This window comes from Rhincodon typus, chromosome 3 (genome assembly GCF_021869965.1).
Source record: "Rhincodon typus isolate 14 chromosome 3, sRhiTyp1.1, whole genome shotgun sequence".
NCBI lineage: Eukaryota > Metazoa > Chordata > Chondrichthyes > Orectolobiformes > Rhincodontidae > Rhincodon > Rhincodon typus.
This window is the reverse complement of record NC_063334.1, coordinates 124,381,190-124,391,371: the sequence shown is the minus strand read 5'-3', so window position 1 is coordinate 124,391,371 and position 10,182 is coordinate 124,381,190.

Genomic DNA, 10,182 nt, shown 5'->3' with positions numbered 1-10,182 from the left:
AGAAGGACAATGGCATGTTAGAGGAACATAGGAATTAGGAGTGGGAGTAGGCAATTTAGACCTTCAAGCCGGCTCCATCATTTAACATGATCATGGCTGATCTTACCCTGGTCTCAGCTTTGCTCTTCTGCCTGATCCCCATTGCCCTTTATCCTGCTTTTCATCAGAAACATATCCATTTCTTTCTTGAATCTGTTGATTGATTCTGCCTCTACTGCAGTCTGGGGCAGTGAGTTCCACAGATTCACAACCCTCTGAGAGAAGTAGTTTCTCCTCATCTCAATTTTGAACCGAACTCCTCTCACTATCCTTTATAATGAGAGGAGTTGAACATAAAAATAAGGGTAAGGAGAAACAAAGAACTGTGGAGGCTGGAAATCTGAAACAAAAAGAGAAATTGCTGGAGAAACTGAGCAGGTCTGGCAGCATCTCTGCAGAGAGAAACAGAATTAACGTTCGATTCCAGTGACCCTTCATCATAACCTTCTTCAGAGAAGGATCTAAATGCATTTGGGGTGGTTTTGAGCTTTATTGGTTGTATACCAGGAAAAAGATACCTCATCAATGCCATAAGGCAATCGCTTCAGCATGTGGTCTGCAGCGGTTCATAGAGTAGGACCTCTACCAACACCCAGCCACTCGGCATCTATCAGAGCCCGATAATCCTGGCTCAGGGGTCAAAGGGAGTCTTAGCATTCGGGTTGGGGGAAGGTGGGGTTTGGTGATTGGGGTGCACAGGACCAGGGGCCAGGGGTGGGGCTGAGGTCCCAGATCAGGAGCAGCACAGCTGCCCGTGATTTCTGTCCCTGCCCACTATTACCTGCTTAACAGAGGTGGGTCCAAACTGTTGTTCCTAACAGTGACACCCATTTCCCTGAGAATGAACACTTAAAATAAGTTCTAGAATCATAGAATTTTGCAGTACCGTAAGAGGTCATTTGATCCATTGCGTCTGAACTGGTTCCTGGAAGAGTTAGCTAGCTAATCCCATTCTCCAGCCCTATCTCCATAGCCTTCTGAGATAGTTCTCCTGACAGTGTGCTATAAAATAAAATGTCCATGATAAGGGTGTGAAATGACTGTCTGACTGTGTCAAACCATAGAATTTGGCTCCAAGAGGAGCCAGCTAATATCCAGCTGCAGTGAAGCCAGGAACAGCCATGATTGATAACATATCTAGAATTCCACATCATTACTTTACTGTCTACCCAGTTCTCTAACAACCTATGCATCTAACTGTCTGATAATACATATTGTTATTGATCAGTCCAGCACTCAAACTGTCTTTTCCTGTGTTTGTCAATTTATCTAGATCTCTATCTATCTACTTCTCCATTTAGTCAAATTATTTCATGGGATGTGGGCATTGCTGGCTAGGTAAGCATTTATTGTCCACCCCTAGTTGCCCTTGAGAAGGTGGTGTTGAGCTACTTTCTTGAACTTCATTATGCTGTAGATTGACTCACAATGTCCTTAGGGAGAGAATTCTAGGATTCTGAGCCAGTGACACTGAAGGAACAGTGATTTATTTCTAAGTCAGCTGGCAAGTGGTTTGGAGGGGAACTTGAAGGTGGTGGTGTTCCATGTATCTGCTGCCCTGTTCTTCTAGATGGGAGTGGTCATGGGTTTGGAAGGTGCTGTCTAAGGATCTTTGGTGAATTTCTGTGGTGTATTTTATAGATACTACACACTACCGCTACTGAGCATCAGTGGTGGAGGAAATGGATGTTCAAATCTCACGACATTGGAAGAATTTAAATTTAATTAGTAACTATTCAACTTGAAATTCGTCTCAGAGATTGACACCATTTGTTGCAAAAATCGATCCAATTCACAAACATCCTTCAGAGAAGGAAATCTGCCAGCCTTACCTGGTGTGTAATTTCAGACCCACAGCAATTTGGGTGACCCTTAGTTGCCCTCCCAGCAGGGGCTATGGATGGGCAATAAATGTTGGTCTTGCTGGCAACACTTGAAAGAATAAAAAAAATTAATGATGCTACGTTGTTCTGTAAGTTTTAAGTTAGTTATATATAAGGATAAGAGTGGTCTTCAGGGTGAAAGTGCTAAATTGAGGGAAGGCTAACTACCACAATATTAGGCAGGAACTGAAGAATGTAGATTGGGTGTAGGTGTAAATCCATATCTGGCTTGTGGGAATCTTGCAAAGGCCAGTTGATTAGAGTTCAGGACCAGCATGTTACTGTGAAAATGAAGGATAAGGATGTTAAGATTCAGGAATCTTGGATGACGAGAGAAATTGAGGGCTTAATCAAAAAGAGAAAGGAGGCACATATAGGGTTTAGGAAACTGAAGACACATAGAGCAAGAAATAACTCAAACAAGGTATGAAGAGGGCTGAAAGGGACTAAAATGTTTTTGGCTAACAAGATTAAGGAGAATCCCAAGGTGTTTGATACATATTTAAGGAGCAAGAGGGTGCCTAGAGAAAGGGAAGTTCCACTCAAGGACAAAGGAGGGAATTTATGTGTGAAGTCGAAGGACATGGGTGAGGTCTTTAATGAATCCTTTGCATCATTATTCACAGGGAAATGGACATGGTGGATGGTGAGTCTTGGGATCGCTATGTTGATATTCTAAGGCATTTTGATATAAAAAAGTAGAAGATGTTTTGAAAAGCATTAGGTAAACAAGTCCCTAGGACTTGATGGGATCTCTTGCTGAGGGAGGCAGGTGATGAAATTGATGGGGCCTTGTACAAAATCTTTGTATTCACTTTTGTCATAGGAGAGGACCCAGAGGACTGGAGATTAGCTAATGTTATTCCTTTGTTTAAGAAGGGCAATAGGGATAATCTGGGAAATTACAGACTGGTGAGCCGTACATCAGTGATAGCGATTAATTGGAGCAAATTTTTAGGGATAGAAGTTTACTCACATTTGGGAGAATACAGACTTACTAATGACAGGGAGCGTGGCTTTGTGTGGAGAAAGTCATGTCACATGGAGATGATTCAGTTTTCTGAGGAAGTGATAAAAATGATTGATGAGGGCAGGTCGGTGGATGTTGTCTATATGGACTTTAGCCACGCCATTGACAAAGTCCCTCATGGCAGGCTGATACAAAATATGAAGTCACATGAGATCCGTGGTGAGCTGGTAAGATGGATACAGAACTGGCTTGATCCTAGAATGTGGAGGTGCCGGTGCTGGGCTGGGGTGGCACTCCACCTGACAAAGGAGCAGTGCTCCGAAAGCTTGTGATTTCAAATAAACTTATTGACTGTAACCTGGTGTTGTGTGATTGCTGACTTTGATCCTAGAAGGCAGAGAGTCGTGATGGAAGGGTCAAAAACAGAAGTTGCTGGAAAAGCTCAGCAGGTCTGTCAGCATCCGTGAAGAAAAAATCAGAGTTGACATTTCGGGTCCGGTGACCCTACCTCAGAATTGAACCCGAAATATTAACTCTGACTTTTTCTTCACAGATTCTGCCAGACCTGCTGAGCTTTTCCAGCAACTTCTGATTTTGTTCCTGATTTACAGCATCCGCAGGTCTTTCGGTTTTTAGTTAGTGATGGATGGGTGCTTTTCTCACTGGAGATGTGTGACTAATAGTGTTCTGCAGGGATCCCTATTGTTTGTAATATTTATGAATGATTTGGAGGAGAATGCAGATGGCCTGATTGGTATGTTTGTGCATGACACAAAGTTTGGGGACCTGCGGATAGTGAGGAGGATTGCCAGAGCATACAGCAGGTATCGATAGTCTGGAGACTCGGGTGGTAAAATAGCAGAAGGAGTTTAGTCCAGACAAATGTGAAGTGATGCATTTGGAAGGTCTATTGCAGGAGGCAAGTACACAGTGAACGGCAGAACCCTTAGAAGTATTAACATACAGAGTGATCTAGGTGTACAGGTTCACTGTTCTTTGGAAGTAACAACACAAGTGCAAAAGGTGGTGAAGAAGGCACATAGCATGCTCACCATCATTGGTCAGGCCACAGAGTATAAAAATTAGCATATTGCAGCTGTATGGAACTTTAATTAGGCTTCATTTGCAATATTGTTTATAGTTCTGGTCAGCGCACTACCAGAAGGTTGTGGGGGCTTTGGAGAGGGTACAGAAACGGTTTACCGTTTGGAGGGGATTAGCTATGAGGAGAGATTGGACAAACTTGGTTTATTTTCATTTGAATGTTGAAGGATGATGGGTGACCTGATAGAGGTGTATAAAATTATGAGAGGCATAGATAGAATGGATAGTCAAAGTCTTTTCTCCCAGGGTAGTAATGTCAATTACTAGGGGATATAAGTTTAAGGTAAAAGTGGATAATTTAAAGGAGATGTGAGAGGCAGGTTTTTTACACAGAGTGTCGTAAGTGCCTGGAATGCACTGCCAGAAGAGGTGGTAGAAGCAGATATAATAGCAGTGTTTAAGAGGTATCTTGACAGATGCTTGAATAGGCATGGAATAGAGGGATATGGACAGTGTTGGAGCAGTTTAGGAACGCATCATGTGTCAGTGCAGTCTTCGTGGGCCAAAGGGTCTGTTCCTGTGCTGTACTGTCCTCTGTTCATGTGAAAGCAAGTTGTTGTTCTGTTGTGAGACCTGAATTAGAATCTTTCAGGAACCCAAACCCACAACTTAAATGGGAATTCTGAACAACTAAAATACACTTGGGCCAATCTGTATCCTCACTCTTGAATGGGCAGCCCCTCTCTAGCCCCAGGCCTTCCAGCTGCTGGTTTGCTCTGGGTAAGATCTACTCTATCTCCCAACTCTCCAGAGGTTTGGGAGGCCACCTCCAATTCAATGAGGCTGAATTTGGTTCAGGTCTTGGCACAGCACAGGCCTGAGTATGCAAGATTCCCTCTATCCACATGATGTGAAATCTAGGCCCTGTTATCATACCAAATTCCAGCACCACTGACACATTACCCCCTTCTTGCTACCCATTCTGATGCCAACTTATCAATGGCTAATTTATTGGCAAGAGTAAATTCAATTGCTCTTCCTCAAACAACTTTCAAAGGAACTATTAATGTCTCTTGTATATTTATCAACATTTTCTTATTCTTCTGTGGGATGTGAGTGTTGCTGGCTGAACCAGTGTTCATTGCCCATCCCAAATTGTCCTGTGAGCTGCCTTCTAGAATCACTTCAGTTCATGTGTTTTCTGAAACAGCTTGATGTAAACTCTATTTCTGCCTCCATTGATGCTGGATTTCTCCAGCATTCTCTGTGCTTGTTTCAGATTTCATAGAAACATAGAAGATAGGAGCAGGAGGAGGACATTTGGCCCTTCAAGCCTGCTCCGCCATTCATCATGATCAAGGTTGATTGTCCAACTTGATAGTCTAATCCTGCTTTCTCCCCATAACCTTTGATCCCATTCACCCCAATTTCTATATCTAGCCACCTCTTGAATACGTTCAATGTTTTGGCGTCAGCTACTTCCTGTGGTAATGAATTCCTTAGGCTCACCACTCTTTAGGTAAAGAAATATCTCCTCATCTCCGTCTTGAATGATCTGCCCTGAATCCTCATACTGTGACCCCTGGTTCTGGCACACCCACCATTGGGAACATCCTCCCTGCATCTACCCTTTCTAGTCCTGTTAGAAGTTTTTAAGTCTTTATGAGAAACACCCTTTCATCTGAACTCCAGCTTCTACAGTATTTTGCTTTTATTATGAAGGGATTTGAGCTCATTTCCCCTAGGGAAGGAATTCTGCCATCCTTACCTGGTCTGGCGTATGTGTGATCCAGACTCATAAAGATTTCTTAACCGCCATCTGAAATGACATGGCAAGCCATTCTGTTCAAGGGCAATTCAAGATTTAGATCAAATGAGGGCCTTGACAGTGACACTCACATCCCACAAAGGAAGGAAAAAGACTGTGGGTGTTGGGGTGGTATTCCTTCCATCAATCTGGCACCCAATATGATCCCCTCCACAACTCCAAGCACCCATCAGCCCGCCCTGGTACTGTCCATGGTGTTGAAACCTAATCTGCCTCCATTGGAACAAACAGCAACAAACAGACAAAGGATTCGAAAAAAGATTCCGTGTCCCTCTGCTCCAAACTTCTCTTTAGTGTTTTACAACCAGCACTAATTGCCAGACACTCACCTATTATCGAGCACAAACAGCAATCAACCCATTAAGCCTGGAACTTTCCCAATGAAATTGTTCCATTATTTATCACTCACATGGCGCCACTTAGATTTGCTCCTGATGGATGACCTCATCAAGGTCTCTAAAATAATGAAAGATTTTGATGGAGTGGACACAGAGAGAAGGTTTTGGACATTTCAACTCTGGGTAAAAGTTTCTGACTGTCAACCCTACCTATGCATTGCACAATTTTATGGACTTCTATCGAGTCTCCCGTCAGCCTCCACCGCTCCAGAGAAAACAACCCAAGTTTTTCTGCCTCTCCTTATAGCTCATGCCCTCTAATTCAGGCAGCACCCTGGTAAATCTCTTTTGCATTGTCTCCAAAGCCTCCACATGCTTCCTGTAATGTGGCGACCAAAATTGAATGCAATGCTCTTAAGTGTGGCCTAACCAAAATCTTATAAAGCTGCAATATAACATCCTGATTCTTGTAAAAACCAAAAGAACTGCAGATGCTGTAAATCAAAGAACAAAGAACAAAGAACAAAGAAAATTACAATACAAGAACAGGTCCTTTGGCCCTCCAAGCCTGCATCGACATGCTGCCCGTCACAAGTAAAACCCCCTACCCTTCTGGGGACCGTATCCCTCTATTCCCATCCTATTCATATATCTGTCAAGACACCCTTTAAAAGTCACTATAGTATCTGCTTCCACTACCTCCCCCAGCAGCGAGTTCCAGGCACCCACCATCCTCTGTGTAAAAAACTTGCCTCGTACATCACCTTTAAACCTTGCCCCTCGCACCTTAAACTCATGCCCCCGGTAACTGATTTTTCCACCCTGGGAAAAAGCTTCTGACTGTCCAGTCTGTCCATGCCCTTCATAATCTGGTAGACCTCTATCAGGTCGCCACTCAATCTCCATCATTCCAGTGAGAACAACCCAAGTTTTTCCAACTTCTCTTCATAGCTGAGGCCCTCCATACCAGGCAACATCCTGGTAAATCTTTTCTGTACCCTCTCCAAAGCCACCACATCCTTCTGGTAGTGTGGCGATCAGAATTGAACACAATATTCCAAATGCGGCCTAACTAAGGTTCTATAAAGCTGCAATATTACCTGCCAATTTTTAAACTGAATGCCCTGGCCAATGAAGGCAAGCATGCCATATGCCTTGTTGATTTCCTTTTCCGCCTGCGTTGCCACTTTCAGTGACCTGTGTACCTGTACACCCAGATTCCTCTGCCTATCAGTATTCTTAAGGGTTCTGCCATTTACTGTATACTTTCCATCTGGATTAGACCTTCCAAAATGTATTGCCTCACATTTTGCCGGAATAAACTCCATTGGCCATCCCTTTGCCCAAGTCACCAACCATCTATATCCAGCTGTATCCTTTGATGGTCCTCATCGCTATCTGCAAAACCTTTGTGTCATCAGCAAACTTACTAATCAGACCAGTTACATTCTCCACCAAATCACTTACATATATTACAAACAGCAAAGGTCCCAACACTGATCCCTGAGGAACGCCACTAGTCACATTCCTCTATTCAGAAATGCACTCTTCTACTGCTACCATCTGTCTTCTATGACCAAGCCAATTTTTTATCCATCTTGCAAGCTCACCTCTGACCCCGTGCGACTTTACCTTCTGTATCAGCCTGCCATGAGGGACCTTGTCAAATCAGGAACAAAAAGAAAGTTGCTGGAAACACTCAGCAGGTCTGGCAGCATCTGTGAAGGAAAAAACAGAATTAACGTTTCGGGTTCTGAGGAAGGGTCACCGGACCTGAAACGTTAACTCTGTTTTTGCCTTCACAGATGCTGCCAGACCTGCTGAGCTTTCCCAGCAACTTTATTTTTGATCCTGATTCTTGTACTCAATTCCCCGACCAATAAAGGCAAGCATACCTTGGAAGCATACCAAGTATGCCTTCTTTACCACCCTGTCTTCCTCCATGGCCACTTCCAGGGAGTAGGCCTATTGCTCCCTGGAATTGGGTGGAATGAAAAATGCCCTCACAAACACATATTGGACTTTTTATGGGACTTTGGCTGGATAAATAGTAAGAAACTGTTCCCTGGCTGGGAAAATCTAGAATGCAGGGCCACAGCAGCACTAACTTTTAGCTGTATAACAGCTTTACAGAATGAAATGTCCAAAGGTGCTTCAGAGCTTTGTGGAGATATTTGTCAGGGATAGAGTGCAGCACATGTTCCCAGGCTGAATGCAGGGCTTGTTGGACTGTCTAGTGTGTCCTCTAGAATTCTGAAGCATGAAAAGTGATAAAATTACCAACCTTTTGCAGGGTGTGACAAGGTAAATATAGATAGGAAGTTCCTACCAGCTTGGAGTCTTGAACTGGGGGACACAACCTCAGGATAAAGAGTTGGACTTTGAAAAGTGATGAGGAAGCATTTTTCATGCAAAGTGCAGTGAGTCTTTGGAATTCTCTACCTCTGAGGGCTGTGGAAACTCAGCCATATGTTCAAGTCTGAGACTGATAGATTACTAAATGTTAATTATATCAAGGGATTCTTTTTTGTTTATTCTTTCACAGATGTTGATGTCATTAGTAAGGCCAACTTTCGTTGCCCATCCCCAATTATATTCGAACTGCGCATCTCACCAGGCCATTTCAGAGGGAAATTAAGAGTCAACCACATTGCTGTGGTTCTGGAATCACATGTAAGCCAGACCAGGCAAGGACGGCTGATTTTATTTACTTGTGAATTAGATCAGTTTTTACAACAATTGGTGATAGTTTCATGGTCTCGAATACTGAGACTAGTTTTCAATTCTAGATTGTATGAATTAAGTAGAAATACTCAAGTTGGAATGTAATGCAGAAATATATGTAAGAAATGCGATAGAGATAGTAGGAACTGCCGATGCTGGAGAATCTGAGATAACAAGGTGTAGAGCTGGATGAACACAGCAGGCCGAGCAGCATCAGAGGAGCAGGAAGGGTCTTCAGAAGGTTCTTCAGAAGGGTCTCGACCCGAAACGTCAGCTTTCCTGCTCCTCTGATGCTGCTTGGCCTACTGTGTTCATCCAGCTCTATACCTTGTTATCTAAGAAATGCGATGATAGTTTGCAAAGACAGTAAGGCTAAAGATTGTTTTTTGAGGAGTGACGATGGCAGATTTAAAAGAGAGGGCAAACACTTGAAAAAAGAGGAAAAATTACATTATCCCACAGAATAAATGGGGAGACAATTTGGGAGGGAAATTGAGGGAAATCTCTTAATTCTGAGAGTCATAAATCTTTTGAATTCTATAACTCAGCGAAACTTTGACACTCAGTTGATGAGTACATTCAAGAAGGTGATTGGTATATTCTGAAGGCTAAGAGATGGAAGGGAACAATGTGGGAAGATGGAGATCAGTCAAGGCTCAATCTTGAATGGTGTGACTATGTCAAGGGAACTAAAGGAATGACACTTGTTCCAATTTCTTACTTTCTTGTGTTCCTTGCTGAATCACCAAGAAAGATATCAGCCAACAAGCCATTCACTAAGAGCTCTTTATTGCCTTTGCAAAATCACAATATTGTACATACAAGTAATTAGTAGATATGAGTAGATATACTCAGAATTAACCAGTATCATCAAATCACAATAATTACTTTACTACAGTCAACTGTATAAAATTGTGCAGGCATTTCAATGTATCACTGTCAATTAACATTAATGGGCATTGAATATCAATCATACCACTGATCAGAGTTTAATATTCTTATAATTGATGAGGTAGGGTGAAATCTCTACATGGATGACAAGTTAATGGCATTACATAGCCAGTACACCATACAAGTCAGGATCTATATACAGCAAGACTGATATTTCCATTGACTTCATGCCCAAATTCTCATGATCAGGAGTCAATGTTAGAGTCAACAATCTTCCTGCTCTGGGAAGAAACTATTGGTTTCTGGATCTTTAAGTCAATGGTCTCTTTAGCAGGGAGGTTATCTGCTCCAGAGATAGTAGGAACTGCAGATGTCGGAAAATCTGAGATAACAAGGTGTAGAGCTGGATGAACACAGCAGGCCAAGCAGCATCATAGGAGCAGGAAAGCTGACATTTCGGGCCTA